Genomic DNA, 20,889 nt, shown 5'->3' with positions numbered 1-20,889 from the left:
ACAGAAAAGAAACTTATGGTTACCAGGGGGGAATACCGTGGGCCAGCCAAGCTGACATGGAGACTACTGCAGAGGGTTTTGCAGAATTCAAGAAGTTGAACAGAATGGGCATCAGGAGAGATGGGAACCAGGGGAGCCTCAGGGACCCACCGGGCAGCTGGCATGTGGGCCTTTGCGATCATGGTCTTCTGCATTTTGTTCCAGCTCTTTCAGTCTCAGTGACTCGATTTAAATAAAATGAGAGAAAAAATCTGGCCCAGTTTATGCCACAGGCCTTCCCTTAGTCAAATCACCAGCGCCTGGAAGAAAGTCTGGTCCTGAAACTATGCCAGTCAAGACCCACCCCTTGTGGATAAGCAATAGTTCTCAGCAAAGACGGGTCCCGAGGAGGCCAACTATTTCTAAATGCCCCCTACTGCATTTCTGTCAAGTAACAGATCATCGAGAAAGACCAATGGCTTATAATTCTGTCTGATGATCACAATCCCCTTAGAAACTTTAAAAATGATAGATGCTCTAACCCAACAATTTCCTTATGGGAATCTCAACAAGTATGACCTGGGATTTTTTTTTCCCAAAAAACTTATTGGGTGATTACGATGGTGGGCCAGAAGGAATGGTGAGCTTTGGCTAAATAAATCAGGTGGTTAGAGGAGATTCTTGATACGTGTGACTTGAACTTCCTTGGAGGGAGCACAGGACGTCATTGGCCTGAAAGATCAAATTCCAAGCAGATCCTTAAAAAGATTCTATAAGTCCTCATAAATTAAACTGTGGTATGGGCCCAAAAATAGCTGCACAGGAAAGACAAGTGGGCGTGTGAGACATTCATCTCTGCAACCTGACTTTCCTGCATGGGTTTGTCTTTGAATTTATCACATTGCTGTCATATTGTGATCAGTTTAATGAATCAACCGAGCTTATCCCTGTGTCAATGGGAACTGCATAACACCCTGGGAGAACTCAGGGCAATTGCACCTTGAATTCAAAGCCTTTAGTGGAACATAGCGATCTCTACCCTATATCATTTGGATTTGATAACATCTGATAATGGAAATACTGACATTCTGCCAGCAACTAGGAACATAATTTATTTAAATCTTGGCCGAAAATCACTTATCAGTTTTTGATTTGGAAAGATATCTTTTCTTCATTCTTATCGAGAGCAATGGTTTGGAACTTATCTGTACATATTACTGTACTGACAGGAATAACCGAAAGCTTAGATATACTCCTTGTAAATATTTGCGTTCTGGAGGGTCGAGTTCTCTAAATGTCACTCACACACTTGCATAAACACACACACGCACACACGCACACACAGCCTACACTCCCCAAATTCCCCATTGAGAAGAAAGGACACCTCTAACCAAACTCACCTCTATCAAACACTTATTAAACCACTTGCTGTGAATAATATGGAATTGAACCTTTTGCAAAATACTTGAATGCCCTTTCAAATTTAATCTGTAGGAAACATAGGGGTTAGAATTTTATAGCACAATGGGGTGAACCAGGGAGTGAAAAGCAATTAAACACTTTCAGATTGCTAACTGTGCACCAGGCACTGTTTTAAGCACTTTTGATAGATGATTTAAACCTCACAATAAGCTTATTAGGCAGGTTCTGTTATTATTGCCACCATTTAAAAGATGAGGAAACCTGGGTACATGGAAATGACTTAATGCACCCAAGTCACACAGGTCATAAGTCATGGTGCCTGGATTCAAACCCAGGCAGTCGGGCTCTGGGGCTGTGGAATATATAATAAGAAATAGACTTGGTCTCTGTCCCAGATTCTCAGAATTTCCTGAGTGGTGGAAATGTCTTTTGTCATTCATAAGGAACTCCTTGCCGTCCTATCTAAGTTTTTGTTAATGATGTGACGTAGGGTGGAGCCCCTACAGAGCCTCAGGACGGGGCTGGTCACCTGAAAGACCAAGTTATTAGGGCTGGAACTTCCACCCCACCCACCAACCTCTGAGAAGGTGGCTGGACATCTAGCTCTGTGCAGTCTTTTTTTTTTAATTGAAGGATAGTCGGTTTGCAATGTTGGGTTAATTTCCGGCATACAGCATGGTGATTCAGTTACATATATATATATATATTCCTTTTCATATTCTTTTTTATTATAGGCTATTACAAGGTATTGAATATAGTTCCCTGTGCTATACAGTAGGACCTTGCTATTTATCTATTTTATACATAGTAGTTAGTATCCACAAATTACAAAGTCTTGAATAACAAGATGTGATGCGTTTCCTGGTTGGTAATCATACTGAGCCGTTGGAAGGGTGGCACACCAGAGATTCTGAGGAAACTCTGGACCCCCTACCCTTACACCTTCCCTGTGTATCTCTTCCTTCAGGTTGTTGCTGAGCTGTATCCTTTAGAAGAAACCAGTAAACCTAAGGAAAGTATTTCACTGAGTTCTGTGAGCTGTTCTAGCAAATGATTAAACCTGAAGATAGGGTTGTCGGAACCACTGATTTACAGCTGGTCGGTCAGAAGTACAGGTGGGTAGGACTTTTGACTGGCATCCGAGGCGGGAGCCTTCCTTGGGGACTGAGTCCTTGAATCTGTGGGATCTGATACTAACTGCGGGTAGTTAGTGTCAGGACTGAATTGCCGGATGCCCAGCTGGTGTCTGGAGAAGGAGTTGTTGCTGTCTTAGCTTTGACACTATTCCCGCTCTCCCAGTGGTGATGGTTGACCCTGTGCAAATGGATGGTACTTATATAATTGTTAGCTTTTCCACTGAAAAGGGCCTGAGGTATAAAGCTGAGGTTGAAATGATGTTCCGTGTCATTCGCTTTAAGAAAGCAGTTACCTGTGTGATAAGTTTCAGAGGGACTGCCTTCAAGTCTGTAAAATTAACATTGCAGAGCTTACAGAAATAAGCTTCAGGGAGTTGAAAATCATTCCCCGACTGTGATGCTGAAAGCATGAGCTGTTACTTCCTGCTGATTAACCTAACTAGTCTGCTTATTGGTCCTGTCTCACTGCAGAAGGAACACAGTCAAAGTCACATAAGTCTCTGGAGGAGGAGGGGGTATTGCCTTGATGTTTTGATTTTCCTTTTACCAATCCAGCCCCTAAGCTAGTTGCAGGCAGCGTGTGAGCCTTTTTTCCAGCTCTGTCCGAGAGTTCTCAGCATTCTTTATCAGCGACATCCCTGCTAACACAGAAAGGGCCAGTGCATTGCTCCTATTAATATGCTGAAAATATTTGCTTCCGACATCTGTCATTTTGCATAACTCTGGATACAAACCATAGACACCATCTGGGATGTCAGAGCAAAGGGGAATGTGATGGTTTGAAATTCTCTTCCGATTTAATTTCACAGTTTTTAGAATTCTTGTTTTTCTTCCATGATAATCACAGGACAAAATAATGAACAATTCTCCTCTGAGTGAGTGATGGAATTACTACAAATTAAGAAACTGTTATGAATATAATTTACAAATAATTATATGACAGAAGCATGAAAAGTGCAGAACTAATGAAACAAAATTAATTAAAGCTACTGAGAGATGATTTTGGTTTTTATTTATTTGTTTTGGTCCCTTCAGGACAGACTCTCCCAAAGTGCTTTACAACACTGAGAACTACAATTCAAAAAGATATCAGGAAGAATATTTAAAAAAAAAGGGTATCTGAAGAACTCACTCATAACTGTGTATGGCAGATGTGTTGGGTTGCATTGCCCGTGGCTCAAGGTATAGGTCTCATCAGAACCTTCTAAAACACAGAGCTGTCCTAATGTGAAATGTTACATCTATTGACAGGAACATGAGGTGGGGGCAAATAAGTCGATGTCTAACCGGTGCTTCCTCATTGGAAGGGACGTCAGAAAAGTAAACAAAGTAAGACCTCTGAAAATTATTTCTTCCATAAAAGTGAAGAGGAAACTGGTAAAAATTGTCAGAATATATTTGTCTTTTCAACAAATGGAGCTGGAACAACTGGACATACACATGCGAAGAAACGAACCTAGGCACAGACTTCATCCCCTTCACAAAAATTGAAAATGGATCATAGACCAAAATGTAAAATGAGAAACTATAAAACTTCTAGAGAATAATGCAAGAGAAAGCCTGGATGACCTTGGGTATGCCTGTGACTTTCTAGATAAAACATCAAAGGCACCATCTATGAAAGAAATTAGCTGGCCTTCATGAAACAAAAACAATTTATGCTCTGTGAACGGCAATATCGAGAGAACAAGAAGACAAGCCACATTCAGGGAGAAAATATTTGCAAAAAGACACATCTGATCAATGATTTTTTCCAAAATATACAAAATACTCTTAAAACTCAACAATAAGAAGGCAAAAACACTGATTAAAATGGGCCAAAGACCTGAACAGACACCTCACCAAAGAGGATATGCAGATGGCAAGTAAGCATATAAAAAGATGTGCCCCGTCATCTGTCATCAGGGAGATGCAAATTAAAACAGCAACATAATTTTCTTTTTAAACTCCGACCACCTTCAAGACTTTATCGGTTATCCTGGTTTTTAGCAATTTGACCATAAAGAACCTGGGTGATTTTTTTCTTCCCTCCAGCTTGGAATTCTCTGAGTTTCTTGAATCAATGGTTTATTGTCTTGAATTAATTTTGGAAAATTTTCAACCATTATCTCTTCAAATATTTCTTTGTTGCTAGTCTCTATCTTTCCCTTCTGGGACTCCGATTTCACATACAGTAGGTTGTTTGATACTGTGCCACAGCTCTTGGTTGCTCTAAGCTTAAAAAAAAATTACTTAGTTTTCTCTTTATGTTTCAGTTTGAATAATTCCTATGAACCTTCACATTGCTTGACCCCTTTTTCAGTTCTTCCCAGTCTGCTCGTAAGTCCATTATAGGAGTTCTTCCTCTCTGATTTCATGTTTATTTATGCCTAGAATTTGCATTTACCCTTTTTTATAGTTCTATCTCTCTGCAAGAATTTCCCATTTGTTCGTGCATACTGTCCACATTTTCTGCTGGTTCCTTTAACATATTAATCCTAGTTTTTTTTAAAGACCTTGTTTGATAGTTCCAACCTCTGGGCCATATCTGGATCTAGTTTTGCTGATAGGTTTACCTCTTAACAGACTGCTTTTTCTTGTTTTTTTTTTGGTGTATCTTATAGTTTGTTGTTGTTGTTTATCAGCTTTTTAAAAATAGACTGTGTGTTTTGTTTTTTTTTTAAAAGAGGACACTATGAACTCATCTACAAAACAGAAACAGACTCATAGACATAGTAAACAATCTTACGCTTACTGGGGGAAAGGGGTGAGAAGGGAAAAATTTGGGAGTTTGAGACTTGTAAATGTTAACCACTATATATAAAAATAGATTAAAAAAATTTCTTCTGTATGGCACCGGGAACTATATTCAATATCTTGTAATAAGCTTTAATGAAAAAGAATATGAAAACAAATATATCTATATATATGCATGACTGGGACATTATGCTGTACACCAGAAACTGACACATTGTAGCTGACTATATTTCAATTTAAAAAATTTTTTAAAAGGTAGTACATCTTGAATATTCAAAAAATTTTACATAGTTTTTTTTAAGAAATTTTAGATTTGCAGCAAAGAGAATTGCTGCATACCCCCTGCCCCCGCCCCACACACAGGGGGGCAGCCTCAGTCCCTTTCTGTCCCAGCTCAGTTTGCAAAAGGCTCTGACATGTAATTCTTCTCTATTTGTAAGTGTTCCATTTAGTTTGCTTTCAATGATTAACTGTAAGTCATTTGAAAACACACACAGACACAGCTTTCCTCACTATCAGCAACCCCCCCCCAGGGGGATGCATTTGTTTTAACTGATGAACCTACCCTGACAAACTAGGATCACCCAAAGCCCATAGTTTACATTAGGGTTCACTTTTGGTGTTGTACATGCTATGGGTTTTGAAAGTGCACGAGGACGTGTATCTAGCATCGTCGGGTCCTACGGAACAGCTTCCCTCCTCTAAAGATCCTCTGTGCTCCTCCTACTCACCCCTCCCTCCCCACAACTGTTGGCAACCAACCACTGATCCTTTTACTGTTTTATGTTAACCTTTTATGGTTTTGTCTTCTCCAAAATGTCATGTAGCTGGAATCAGACTGTATGGAGCCTTTCAGAGAGGCTTCGTTCACTTAGGAATATGCATAAGATTCTTTCATGTCTTTTCATGGCTTGATAGTTCCTCTCTTTTTTGTACTAAATCATATCTCATGGTCTGGATTACCAGTTTATTTATCCACTCAACTATTGAAGAACATCCTGGTTTCTTCCAAGTTTGGACAATTATTAATAAAGCTGCACAAACATCCATGTGCAGATTTGTGTTGGACGTAAGTTTTCAAGCCCTTCGAGTAAATTCCAAGGAATGTGATGGCTGTGTTCTATGTTAAGAGTATGTTTAGCTTTGTAGGAAACTGTCAAAACTGTCTTCCAGGGTGACTAGACCGTTTTGCATTTCCACCAGCCACGAAGGAGAATTCCTGTCGCTCCACATTCTCATCAGTGTTTGGTGCTGGCAATGTTCTGGGTTTTTGCCGTTCTGATAGGTGTGTGGTGATATCTCATTCCTGTTTCAGTTTGCAATTCCCTACTGACATACGACATTGCGTATCTTTTCATATGCTTATTTGCCATCTGTACATCTTCTTTGGTGAGGTGTTCAGATCTTTTGCCTATTTTCCCCCCTTTTCAATAGACTTTACTGTGCTTGCTTCGGCAGCACATACACTATGTAGACTTTACTTTTTAGAGCAGTTTTAGGTTCACAGTATGTGTTTCAGATCGGCTTTGTTCATTTAGTAAATGTGCATTTAAGATTCCTCCATGTCTTTTCATGGCTTAATAGCTCATTTCTTTTTAGCGCTGAGTAATATTCCATTGTCTGTCATAATTTTACATAGTATAATAAATAATGATACTTTAAAAATGGGATATCTTGACCTAACAGAAGATTTTTCTGGCCTGCTTTTCTGTAAATTCATTGATTAGATCATTGCAAGCTGCACTTTTAGCAATTTCATTTTTCATCAATATAATTGAAAGCAACATCAATCACTCTTGCCAGATGCCAGATCACTAATAATTTTGGATAATTTTTAATTTTGAGAAAGAAGAAAATATTTCTGGAGCTCTTAAGGGCATTGGTCTGTTGACACCATGATACATTTCTGATAAATTACTTTAAAATATAATTTAGCACATCTAGAGATTATTCTCACAGAATAATTTTTCTAAAAAAAAGGATTTAATTCTTAGTACAAAATTGATTTCCTGTAAGTCTGAATTGAGTTGTAAATTTCAAATTACACACTGGCGTTTTAATAGTTTTTCTGGTATCTCCTCTAACTTGTGGAGGTTTTTGAAACTGGCCTCATCATTTTTATGTAACTTCAAACACTAATTTATGCATTCTGAAATTGTATCTTCAATTACAATGAAGATTTAATTTTAAGAATTTTTTCCTCGTTAATATTTGCTTTATTCGGAGCTCCTTATGGAAGTGGTGTTCTTTTCCGTTGAATGCCATGACCTTTAAATTTCATTTCCAAGCCTGTGGATATTTGCTTTGCTTTGCTTTGCTTTGCAATGTTCCAGCAGTTTTAAAGACTGGAGAGCCTGATCTCTGAGAATTCTAATAGCTTCCTGATAAGCTTCAATGCAATGCCCACGTGTATGGTTTCCCTTTGTAATAATTTACTGGCAAACTTTACTGCTTGAGCACCCACAGTTCCTGTCCTGGGGCTCAGGCCGGAGAGCTAATACTTGTGCAGACACTGCAAGGATGGGCTCTGGGGACAGAGGGTCTTGCTGCCTCCCACCCCAGGTGCTGGCAGCCACTCTTTTTTCCCTGTAGCTGCAGCTGGTCTGTCTCCACTGCTTCTGCTGCTGCTGCTGCAACTGTCATCAGCCCCAATCAGGGCCAAGTCCTGGCCCGGCCACCTTGGGACCCCACTGGGCCCAGACTGTCCCCAAGGCATCCATATATGTGCTTGGCCATCAAGCCAATTGCTCAGGGCTTGTCTCCTGACATTTCTCTGCTGCTGACATGCATATTCCATTGTCCCTTAGGGCTTCACGTACAAAACACAAATGCAGAGATTAAATTATCAAAAATTTCAAGATGGCACCAGTAGAGCATTAAACCACACACAGTAAGTGAAAGAAACCAGTCACAAAAGACCACATATCAGAGGATTCCATTTATGTGAAACCAAGTCCCAAACTCAGGAAGGCAGGCTTGGCTTTCACTTGTCTGTTTCCCAGTGTAGTGTCACCTCCCATCAGTAGCACCCGAGGGCCATTGGAGTGGCGGCAGGCATCCTTTCCCCTGTGTGACGCCCCCTTCTGCTGTCTCCCAGAGCAGTTACCCCACCTCCTCCGTAGGCTCCCTTCTATGTGGTTGTGCCTGATCTTCTCCATGGGCTTGCAAGACTATTACTCCACGATGCCAATGGGCCCTTCCAGTTCAACGGACCCTTCGGATCAACGTCTTCTCACGCTTGTAATCAACAAGCTGCCTGTTTTGCCAGAGAAACGACTCAATTCCTTGCATGAACTGGACCGCTCTTCTCCTCCCACCCACAGCCCCTGTGTCCTCTCTGTTGGCAGCAGTGGCTTGAAGAGAGGGATACAGACAACATTCAAAGAGATCACATTCTTACAATGCAGGGATTACAGTCCAAGGAGTGTTAGAGAAGACACGTTTGGATGGTGTGTTGTTCTATGTTTGAAGCTATAACTTCCCAACAGAAAAGCTGACCTGACTGGAATGCAAATTATTGTTCACGTTTTCCTGCATGTCCTGGATAAGACCTGCATTTGTAGTCGTGATCAGTGAGGCACTGTAACGACCTGTGAGAGAGTCATTAGAAGCCCAGTGGACGGTGCAGCTTCACAAGTAATGACGTAGCCAGCATTAAGTACACGGTGCGGGGAGCTGCCGAGGCTGGAGGCCTCTGTGGTTCAACGCATCCTGGTTCTGTGGAGCCCCGCATTGTGAGTGTGAACAATGCTGCTCACCTTTCTTTCATGATGAGATATAAACTTTTTTATTGAGTGTCCACTAGCTGATGAATGTATAGCTAAAATGTGTAGTATATCCACACAACAGAATATTATTAATTGGGCAGTAAAAATTAATGAAATACTGACACGTGCTACAACATGGATGAACCTCGGTGAAAAGGAATCAGTCACAGAAGTCCACATAGTGTATGATTCCATTCCTGTGAAATGTCTGGAATAGGGAAGTCTGTACAGACAGAGAGTAGATTAATGGTTGCTTGGGGCTTGAGTAGGGGGGTGGAGTGGGGCGTGGAGGAGTGGAGGGAGTGGGGAATGACATCCAATGGGGACAAGGCTCCTTTTAGAAGGGACAAAATATTCTAAAATCAGATCATGGCAATGGTTGCCCAACCTGGTAAATGTACCAAAAAAAAAAAAAAAAAAGACTTTAAATGGGTGGATTGTATAATATGTGACCAATATCTCAATAAAATATACAAATTTTTTGTATTTGGGTTTTAAAGTATTAATGACTTATTACAAATTACAGGCATACCTCATTTTCTCGTACTTCACAGATAACCGCTTTTTCTCCAAATTGGACGTTTGTGGCCACCCTGCCTACAGCAAGTCTATCGGCATCATTTTTCTAAAAGCATTAGTTCACTTTGTGTCTCTGTCTCACATTTTGGTAATTCTCGCACTATTTCAGACTTTTTCGTGATTGTTACGTGTTACAGTGATCTGTGATCAGTCATCTTTGATGTTACTGTATAATTGTTTGGGGGAGCCATGAACCACACTCACCTAAGACAACAAACTTAATTGATAAATGCTGTTTTGACTGTTCCACTAACTGGCTGTTCCCCCAACTCTCCCCCTCTCCTCGGGCCTCCCTATTCTCTGAGACACAACAACATTGAAATTAGGCCCAATAATAACCCTACAATGGCCTCTAAGTATTCAAGTGAAAGGAAGAGCACGTCAGTTGGGCAGACTTCATTGTTGTCTCATTTTTAAGACATTGCCGCAGCCCCAACCTTCAGCACCTGCCACCCTGACCAGTCAGAAGCCGTCAACCCCGAGGGAAGACCCTCCATCAGCAAAAAATTATGACTCGCTGAAGGCTCAGATGATGGTTAGCATTGTTAGTAATGAAGTATTTTTAATTAAGATATGGACATTGTTTTTTAGACACAATGCCGTTGCACACTTAATAGACTACAGAATAGTGTAAACATAACTTTTATATATGCCCTGAGAAACCAAAAAAAATGTGTGTGCCTCACTTTATTACAATGTTTGCTGTATTGTGGTGGTCTGGACCCGAACCTGCAATATCTCCCAGGCCTGCCTGAATAATTCAGCTCTAAATATTAGGAGAGTCTCACTTCAGAACTGGGTTACTTAGACTAGTAACTTTAGGCTAAGGCCAGGTTTGTAGTACAGAACACAACAAATAAAAAAGGCCAAGTTATAAATAGGCTGGTTCTCGAGCTTCTCCCACTCTGTGACTTGCCTCCTGTTTTCCTCCAACATCTGTCAAATTCTGACGTGAGGATCTCAGCACAGCCGTTGGAACACTGGACGAAAGAAGACTCGTGGTGTGTAGCGTGTGCCTGGCAACGGAAGCTTATAAATCAAGCTGAAAGGTGGTGAATCCGCAAGATTGATGGCTCATGGGGAAATATGCCAACTCAAATGCAAGTTGATACCAAACCAAATGGAGCAGCATCTTCTTACCTAGCACTGCTCACGCTGTCAGGCGGTCTTTGCGAGAATTCACTGCAGCACGTTCAACTGAAATGGAGTCTCCCATGACTTGACGCTTTCAGGTGCTGCTCAAGACGGTTTCTGACCAGCTTGCAGAAGAGATGGACAGTCTCCAGCGCATGCCTTTGGCTCAAACGGCGAAAGGGATTTGAAAAACATTAATTCCGGAGTCCCTTAAAATAGCGATGGGAATATGGGGCCTTCATTTTAACTTCATTTAACCCTTGAGGACAAGAGGCACCCCATGCCTTTACTTAGGGAAGCTTAGCCTGGCTTTAAAACCTTTTGAAAATGATCTGCCAGGGTCACGAATTAGGAATGTTCAACAGATCAGGAATCGTGAATGTCTTTCTCTGTGAGTATTTTTTTCCCCTCTTCTTTTTCTCTAATGGAAATGGCAGTGGTTGAAATTGCTTCTTGAAATATCTGGAGTTCCAGCCATCTTTCAGGAATCCCCATTTTCTGGGCAAATTTTGCCTCGTAATCCTAGGTCAAGAGGTCATCTCTCCGCGATGAGCCACTCAAGACTGGTTAAGAGCTGACGTCCTCTGGTCTTCTGTTTCCGGCTCACTTCTAGGGGGGACTTCTCTTCTGTCTACAGGGTGCCTTTGCGCCTCTTTGTGCTGCCCGGCCTCCCCCCAGGACAGTCAAGACTCATACAAACACCAGCTCTGCTTAAACCGGAAGGGGTCTCTGTGGAACCTCCTGCGGCTCCCTCTGAATCCGCTGGTGTTCTGAATAATGACCTGAGATCTGTTTTCGTTCATGCAGTCCTTCTGCGTTTTATATTCCTGGCATCAGGTTTAGGATTTGAAAGCCTGCATTTCAAATTCTCACTTTCTCTAGCTGAAAATTGTCTTATGCTATCGAGCACTAGATTGAGTTATTTACTAAGACAGTCTGCTTTTTTTTTTAATGGTATATATTTTATTTATTTTTAAAATATTTATTTATGTATTTATGTATTTAATGGAGGTACTGGGGATTGAGCCCAGGACCTCTCCCATGCTCAAATTAAGCACATGCTCTACCACTGACCTACACCCCCGTACTTTCTTTATACACTGTCTCTGACTAGAAACTTAAAAGAGCTGTTTTTTACAGACTCATGTTCCTTCCACCCTGACTTGATTATATTTTAAGGGGTGTTAGACCAACACATTTCCTGAACTAGGGAACACTAAATCTCCTAAGGCATATATAGAATAGTGAGTGATATTTTAAATTTTATGACCAGTTTTTAAAAAGGGGGCAGGAGAAGAAGACATGAGCTGTGGACATGGGAGACACAGAGACAGAAGGAAAAAGCGTTTTTGGAATCTTGGAGAAGCCGGTGTTCATCAGACCTCAAAATACCCCAGAACATGAACCTAATGCATCAGCTCTGGGATTTGGAGAAAGAACACAGTAACTAGATGCTCCCATAAGGCCCTGACATGCAGGTGCCCAACCAGAATCACTCAGCGTTCCTGAGTGAAAGGTACAAGCACTTGGTCCATTCGACATCTTCATTCTAAGAAAACAGGCCTACTGAGAAGGGAGGATATGTTTAAAAAACAAAGACACTGGACTAGATTAACAAAGGTTTCACAACATTCATTCAAAAAATATTTATTAATGATGTGTCACGTGTTAGCACTGTTCGAGGCACTGAAAATACAGCCATGAGCAAAATAGACATAATTCCTGCCCCCAAGGAGCTACAGTTTAGTGGGAAGAGACAGTCAAATAACCATGGACTATAAAGAAAGGTTCACGGGAATGGGGGGGGGGGTAACACGTCCTTGGGACATTTTCTCTTTTCATTGGTGTTTTTTCCTTTCTGTTTGAATTGTCTTTATCTACCATCTCAAATTTCCACAGATGCAAGATTCATTTGGATTACTGTCATATTAGCAGTACAAACATTATTAAAATTCTCTGAGAAGGTGAAGGTCAGATAAGCATCCTTTAGTTGGAGTTTCACAGACTATGGTCTTCCTCCTAATCTATTCATTTATTTATTTTTAGAGGAGGTACTGGGGATTGAACCCAGAACCTCATGCATGCTAAACATGCACTCTACCACGTGAGCCATAACCTCCCTTCTTTCCTCCTAATCTAGATGGCGGTGGATGAGAGTTTTGATGGGTCAGAGGAAACAGAACGTTGCAGAGCATAAAATAGGTATCCGTGGAGTGGTTGCGGGACAGAGGGAGTGAGGGAAATGGACATTTGAGAGCAGAGCACTGCAGGCAGAGGGGGAGTGAGTGACGATGTGCTCGGGACACAGCAAGCTGGTCCATGTGGCTGTAACAGAATGAGCATAAGAGGAGTGCCAGGAGGAGATGGAACTCGGAGCCAGGTTAAGTGGGGCCTTTTAGGCCGTCATAAGGACTTGGGTTTTACTATATGATGGGATGCCACTGAAAGACTGATTCGCTGAATCTCTTTAGCTGCTTTGTCGAAAATAAACAGAAGGCAAAGGGAACCACCAGGAAGATCGGTTAGGAGGCTGTTACAATCGTCCTCGCAGATGTGATTAATAATGGTCTAGATGAGGTGTGGAGCAGGGGAGCAGCAAGCTGCCCAATGTGTTTTCCAAGGTCAGATGGACAGAATTCGCAGACAAACTTGTTTTGGAGTAGAAGAGAACAAAAGGAGTCAAAGATGACTCCAAGATTTTTGGCTTCAGCAGCTAGAAGATGGAATTGCCCTTGACCATGAAGAGGAAGACTAGAAAAGAATAAGTTCATGGCTGGGAGGGAGTATAATAGTCAGGGGCTAACATGCTCTGTTGGAGAGGTCCGTTAGACACGCGAAGGGCAGTGTTGAGAAGGCAGCTAGATATGCAAGTGTGGATAGAAGGGTTCTGTTGCTGGTATTTATTTGGGAGTCATCAGAGAGTCAAGGGTGTTTAAAGCCACGGGACAGGATGAGATCCCCTAGGGAGAGGGTGTAGCTGGAAAAGACTTCTGAAGCCTTCACCTAGGACACTCCGGGATGTGGAGGACAGGAAGAAGGGGCTATCCAGCAAAGCAGAATGAGAAGGAACCATTCGCCTCCCATCCAAGTACTAACCAGGCCCGACCCTGCTTAGCTTCCGAGATCAGATGAGATTGGGTGCGTTCAGGGTGGTATGGCCGTAGACAGAAGGAACCATCTGTGAGATTGGAGGAGATTCTAGAGTAAGTATACTTTGTACCCTGGAGACCAAGTGGAAAAAAAAAAAAAAAGCATTGTAAGAAAGAATGATCATTGTGTCAAATGTTGGCAGGAAAAGATAATGACAGAGAACTGACAATCGAATCTGGTAATGTGAAGGCATTTCATTGGAATGCTGGAGACAAAGCCAGGGAAAGAATGGAAGGCCAGAGAGACAAAAACAGACAGCAATTTCGAGTTGTTTCTCCATAAAAGTGAGCAAAGAAAATGGGATATTACTTGGCAGGGAATGTGGTGCCATTTATTGTCATTGTTTTTTTTGTCTTCTTTTTTGTTTTTGAGATTAGAAGCATAACAACACTACATGGCAGTAGAAGAGTCCAGCGGACGGGGGAATCACGGATAACTGAGACGGAGGGCATGACTGCAGGAAGGGAGTTCCTGTGCAGGCTCGGAGTGGTTGGCCTTGGCATTGGACAGCCATCCATCATAAGGAGACGGGAGTCAGGCCGACCAGGAGTTCCAGGAGAAATAACAGGCGGAGATCTCCGGTTAACTCGGTGGTTGTTGTCAGTGAAGTAAGAGGTGAGGTCATCACCCTGTGAGTGTGGAGGGAGGAGGGGTCCTGGTGGTTTGAAGAAAGAAGAAAAAGTAGAAAAGGGATCTCGGAGAGTGAAAGTAAATTGACTCAGTGCAGCGGGGATGGCTTGGGCTTTGTCATGAACTGAAGGAATGGACGGTCAGCACAGTTGTGTGTTAGTCTAAGCTTCTCTCTAGCCACCCGACTGCAGAAGCCAAGTCGGCTGAGTTGGGTTTAAACAGTGTTGAGAGGTGAGGAAAGAAGCACGCTGGCTCAGAAGGTTTGCCAGTGGGGGATCAGCTCGATGGGCCAGGAATCTGAGTCCCATAAAGCAGCAAAAGCCAAACTGAGCAGCTGAAAGGTGGGCGGGTTTGATGGGAATGTTTTGGAGGTCCTGGTGGTACCGGAGGTGCTCAGGTCAGAGTGGAGACGGGAGTGAGCCAGATCGATGGGGGGTAGTGGTCAGAGGGTGGGAGGCTGGAAACAGAATTTACTCTTGGAGATTCCGATAGTCGCAAAGTCTAAGATGACACCGTGTAGGTGGCTGGCTGAGGTTGGATGGAAAATTTGAGGTGAGGAGGTCAAGGCCAAAGTATTGAACAGATTATTTCTGTCAGTGATTTCCAATGTTTTGGCAACTCACTGGATTAACAGACCACTTGTTAAAGTATTTAAGCAGGTCCTGCAAACTCTCTCCCACACTAAGTACTTCGCGGAAGTGCTTCCCCGTAATCCTAAATGCACTCCTGTTGGCTCAAGAGGAACAAAGTCTTGTTTCAGATCTTCAAATGATGTGAAAGTGACATATTAAAAAAAAAAAAAGTTTTTTAATCTCTCGGTTCTGGATAGTTAACAATTTAATCTACTCCTGGAAAGAGAAATCTGATTAATTTAAGATGAATTTTAAAGACTTAAATAGAAAGACAATAATTTCTTCAATTTCTTTTTCCTTCTCTTAACCAGCTATAGGAAGCTTCTTTATTTTTTCATGATGCAATTAGAAAATTGCCAGTAAACTACATCTTAAATTTAGTCAGAATGATCCGGAAGTAACACTGAACTGACGAAGATGTGGAAAATATTTGGTGCGACACTCAAGCACCAGCAGCTCAGAGCTGAAGCTGCTGCAAGCTTTTTGCAGTCAAAACTCTTCCATCACTATTTACCACAGTTTATAGGCACTTTTTTCAATCTGTGATAATTCACTTTTTTCAAATTGGTGGGAAATAGAAGTTTATAAAAGCTAAAAGGCAAACGTACGCTCTAAAGATCACAGAAGAACCTTTCTGAAATTTGGAGGCTGTTACGTCTCAGGAAGGCACAAAAGTACAATAAAAGTCTGTTGTAAAGGCTGGGAATTGTTAGCTGCCACCACGTCACACCCTGGGTGGGTAAAACAGCAAGTTCTTCTCTCGGGACCAAAACCATTACCTCCACTGAGGCCACACGACCCCGTATCACTTGTCTAAAACCTGAGCCCTGGGGGAGAAAGCTAGCCAGTTGGCCCAGCATCGTTGTTGTCCGTACGTGGGAAGTTTCTAAGATTAGTGCACTATATAAATAAGCTAAGGGCCCTGCTCAAATACAGTAATTAGATCTTGCTGCTCAGAGCCAGTAGATAGCAAAACGCTGCTCTTTGAAGACAGTCAAGAACAGGGAAGAAAAGGAAAACTCTACATGTTTTTAAAAACCGAAACAATACAGTGATGCTCTAAATAATGGAGACTGCTAAATCAAGAACCTGCTAGCAAGTGGGTAACTGAGGAAGTTATCTGAAAAATTGTAAGGATTTTTTGGGGGGAGGTACTGTTATGCTGTGCCCCACAATGACTGTAGACCAGGAATCGCTCTCAACTCCTGAAAGTGTGACATTGAGGGGCTGCAGGTTTTTATCCTGAGATCAGAAAAAACAGACAAAAAGAAAACTCCTGTGGAGTCAGGAGAACATCCGTTACCCTAATAATGAGAGAGAAAGCTGGTCACTACCTTACAGGGTTTACAGAAACCTTAAGTAAGAGGTCCGTTGCATCTGCGTGTCGCTAGATAAATGCCTTGAAATTAAGACAGGTTAGTATTTCTGTCTCATACTGATGGACAAGACCCAGACTGCAGCTGTTAATCTTCTGTTGCTCAAAGTGTTTCCCGGAGTAGCACGCTAAAGCTGTGCTCAAAATTCTCTTTACATCCTTTTGATGACATCATACAGAAAGATGCAATTTGGCATTTACATGTTTTTTACCCCTACCTAATATTATTTACTAATCACACCTTTTCAAAAAGGGAGGTAGGGTTTGGGCTCTTCTTTCACAGACAATACTACATAGCTGGAATTTAATAAAGTTGCTTTGTTTTCATTATATTTTTTAATCTTCAACGCACAGAAAGTGATAATAATTTTCCCTTTACCAAAGTGATTGATATGCTCCTTTCTAAAAATAAGTTGACGTCAAAATGTGAGTTGTTTTGAAGAAAAGTATAGAGTTAGTAATACTTTTAAATATTAAATTAGAATGGTTTGTGGAAAGGGCAAACATCCATCAGGCTCTTTCTAGTGTCTGACATGTAGAAAAACCCTGCCTACAAGTCTGGTTACCACATACACAAATTAAAAGCTGTTATTTTATTTTTATTTTTTTAAGAGCTATTATTTTATAAACTACCCAATTAGTGAACCTTGTGCCCAGAACTCTTTCCTACGAGCAATATTAAGGGGCATGAATAAAGACCACATTTTTAGGATATCCGTATCTTAAATCACGCTTTACAGCTGAACAGACTACAGGCCAAGGACAGGTGACCTGACTGGGGTCCTGGAGGAGCCACATCTGGAATCCTAGTCCCGGCCTCTGCCTTCCCATTCAGGATGTGACAAAGGAGCTTTGGTTGCTCTGATTGATGGAGAGTTTAGGCAGCACAGCAAAGGTAATTGCAAGATAACTTTTACTTTATTTAAAATAGATTTTGAATGGCACCACATGATAAGGACTTGATTCAAAGGCTGAAGAGCTGTCTCGCTTCTTTCTACCAACTGCTCCTTCAAGGCTCCTTTTCAGGTGGGGGAGATGAGGACAGACCCCTTGGAGGAAGCCACCTGCTGGGTGTATAAAAAGGCCGACGGAGCTACCATTTTCCTGGCTGACGGTGGAGAGGGTTTGAAATTTTAAGTTATTTTGTACAGTTCTCTTTTTCTCACACTTGCATCCAGGCAAAAGAATGAATTCATTTGAAGTTATGACCAAAAGCTCCAGCTGACCCTGTTTTGACGGGCAGTCCCGGTCCATTCAAATTCCCCGTCTCCTGAGTGAGTGTCTCCCCGCTCCTCACACGCACCTTCCACTCCCTCCCGCAGACTTCCAGCACCTTCCCCATCTCAGCGCTTCGCTAGGAGCCCGGAAGCTGCTAGAAGAGAACGATCCCATTTTCCCAGCACCAAACTTAGCACGCGGTGTGCATGGACACCAATTCGCTCCGAACCTCAGCACCACTGCGTTAATAGACTTTTGTCTTGTTCTGGTCACTGCTTTATCCTCAGCACCCCAAACAGTGCCCTGGAAATAACAGGTATGCAGTATTTTTGAATAAATGAGTAAAAACACTGCCTGCCCTTCTGACACATGAACTGGAGCTGCCCCTGGGCCTGCTGGACGTTAACCCCTCATAGTCCTGGCTGCCTCTCCTTGCCCGCTCAGATGCCACGCCTGCAATCACCACTCCGCCTCCAGCTCTCATCGGTCCCCTTCTGATGGAATATTCCAATCAGCATATAATCATGCTGTTTTCTCCTTAGGAGTTCGAATCCTCCCTTAGCTCACCTGCCCCATCTTCTGTTCCCCTTTACATGGAACCGTGAGCTGGCCACAGCTGCTGCCTCCGCTTCCAGCCGCTCCTGCTCCTAATCCTCTCCAACCAACCCTTCATCCCAGACCCCACAGCCGGTTAAACTTAACGGTCCTCAGCTTACTTGCACGGCGCTTGAGATCGCTCCCTTCTTGAAACACTTTCTTCATGTCTACTGCTGGTGTGCCGTTTTCCTGGTTTATCTCACTGAGGGATCTCCCAGTCTCCTCTGCTGGCTCCTTCCCCACTGACACGTTGCACTGCAAGGCCGGCGCCCCCCTCCTCTGCATCCGCACCAGCTTCTCCTCAAAATGTGGGTCCCTGAACCGGCAGCATCAGCACCACTGAGGAGCCTGTTAGAAATGTAGGATCTCAGGCCCCAGGCCAGAACTACTGAACCAGAATCTGCATCTTCAGAAAACTAGGTGATGCACTTGCATCTCAAAATGGGAGAAGCACTGATCTGCTTACATGAGTGATTTCAGGCAAATGACTTTCAATTCCCTTCATAGGCTGAATTCCCAGTGTTTTATCTCCTGTCTTTTCCCTTAACTTCAGTCCCTCAACTCCATGCTGGGTCCTCCCAGACCTAAATGCAAAACAGAGGTCTTAATTTTTTTTCCTCTCTCAAGCCAAAAGCCCGAGTCATCCTTGCCATCCCTTTGCTTTCCAGTCTCTGCACCTCTAAACACCAGCGGAGTCCTACGACTCGCCACCACTTCCACTGTTACCACCCTCATCTCAGCCAGCAATCTTTTTGGGGCAGACTTCTGAAAGAGCCTCTAGAATGTCTGGTCCAGGAACAGGGACTTTTCTTTTTCTTCACCCATCACTACTTAGAACAGTGCCTAGCACACAAGAGCACCCAAGTATTGAGTCTTCAAGTGTTGCTGGTGGAACTTCTGGGGGCAGGGGACAGACTCTCAGAGAAATGTCAGCACTCATGCGTGTTTCAGGGCCACACACATCTGGATGTGGCGAACCCATTAGCAGTTTTCAATAGATTCAACGTCTCATAATACAGCAGTGGTCCTACAACTCTTCTGTACATTAGAATCACCTGGGGATCTTTTAAAAATTCTAATATTTAAACTACATTCCAAATGAATTAGATCACAATTGCTGGGGGTGGGACACAGGTTATCAGTTTTTCAGAAGCTCTTGAAGTAATTCCAATGTGAGACAAGTTTGGGAATCACAGGTATAGAGGAGGAGTTGGCAAGCATGATATGAACTAGTACGTGAAATCTATGATACTTAAAAAAAGAAATGCCAGTCAGAATGTTTATGCAAACGTAAAACTTCTATTTCCTATGTGGTACAGAAAACAAAAAGTAATTCTTAAACTGTTTCAAACATTAGGTCTTAAAGAGAACACATCTTTCAGGATGTTCCATGTTTGTTTTCCTGTCAAGCCTAGTCCAAATTTGGGGACTTCTATTGGTAGGTTCATTTTTTTCCCCATGTGCTGAGGCAGATTTATGTACGAAGGTGCCAACCTCTATGTAAGTCTCATCTGAAAGCTTTGGGGGCTTTGCACATACTGATATTTTTAACGGTATCAGGTAAACAGCTCTATCCTGGTAACAAGAATATAATCACTAAGACAAAATGCTGTATTCTCAAGAGAGAAAAGGATTTCTTCACAACTCAGTATTTCTTGCTCTAGAGATAATATAATCAACTCTGGTCATCAGTCAAAATATCCTTAGGATGGAAGCTAATCAAATATTGTGCAATTACCTGTCTCTAAGCTTGCCTTTAAACTGTCTTCATACCTCAGAATGAAGGACAAAATTAATGAGAGAAAACCAAAATCAAAAAATTTGATTATTAAAATCCTCACTACAGTGTAAACACTGCAGATTTGGAAAGAACCTTGGAGAAAGCTAAGCCAACTGTATACTACAGAAAAAGGGCCTGACACCGAGATGGGGTGAAATAACATGCCTAAAACTCACACAGGAGAGCAAGAAGAGAAAAAAACATTTTTTTTCTTTTTTTTTTCAAACAAGCAGACAGGATTTTTCACAGATTAATCAAAAAGAATGAAGATCATTAGATTAGGAAGAAATGAGGAATAAAAAGTATGTTACACATAGATTTTAAGGACTAGTTAATCCGCTCCCCCCCACCCCTGAAAAACGGAAAAATTCTCCAAATATATGGACATATATCCATCAAGCTGCTTACCCTTAAAATATTCCAATCTTGGAAAATTTAATTTACAAATACATTATTAATTGCATTGTGATAATGAAATTGGTTCATTAAACGTGAAGACAAACAGCACCAGTACCAGGAAGTTAAGAAAGTAAATACACTATTACTTAAAATAATATATAATCACTGATTGGGACAGAAATGAATTACAGCCACTCGCAAAACTGTTTAAACTACTGTTTGATATAAAGGCGGTATTTAAAGACTAGTATGTGCTCTTTTCCCGCTGACAGGCCAATGGGTAGGCAGCCAGCAGTGGGTCAACATGACACTATTAAATAAGATGCATTTTTTAAATCGCTCAACCTTGAACCAT

General features: G+C 42.0%; 1 long non-coding RNA gene across 1 annotated transcript; it reads left to right on the top strand.

Annotated features, from left to right (window-relative positions):
- The first annotated feature begins 6,866 nt into the window (after positions 1-6,866).
- LOC123616396 (uncharacterized) lies at positions 6,867-17,981 on the top strand. Its single transcript, XR_012502399.1, has 3 exons — positions 6,867-11,144; positions 14,281-14,518; positions 17,863-17,981. It is a non-coding gene; the product is annotated as an uncharacterized LOC123616396 (long non-coding RNA).
- The last annotated feature ends 2,908 nt before the right edge of the window (positions 17,982-20,889 follow it).

The sequence above is a fragment of the Camelus bactrianus genome, chromosome 26, assembly GCF_048773025.1.
Source record: "Camelus bactrianus isolate YW-2024 breed Bactrian camel chromosome 26, ASM4877302v1, whole genome shotgun sequence".
NCBI classification, from domain to species: domain Eukaryota; kingdom Metazoa; phylum Chordata; class Mammalia; order Artiodactyla; family Camelidae; genus Camelus; species Camelus bactrianus.
This window is presented reverse-complemented; position numbering and strand designations above follow the sequence as displayed.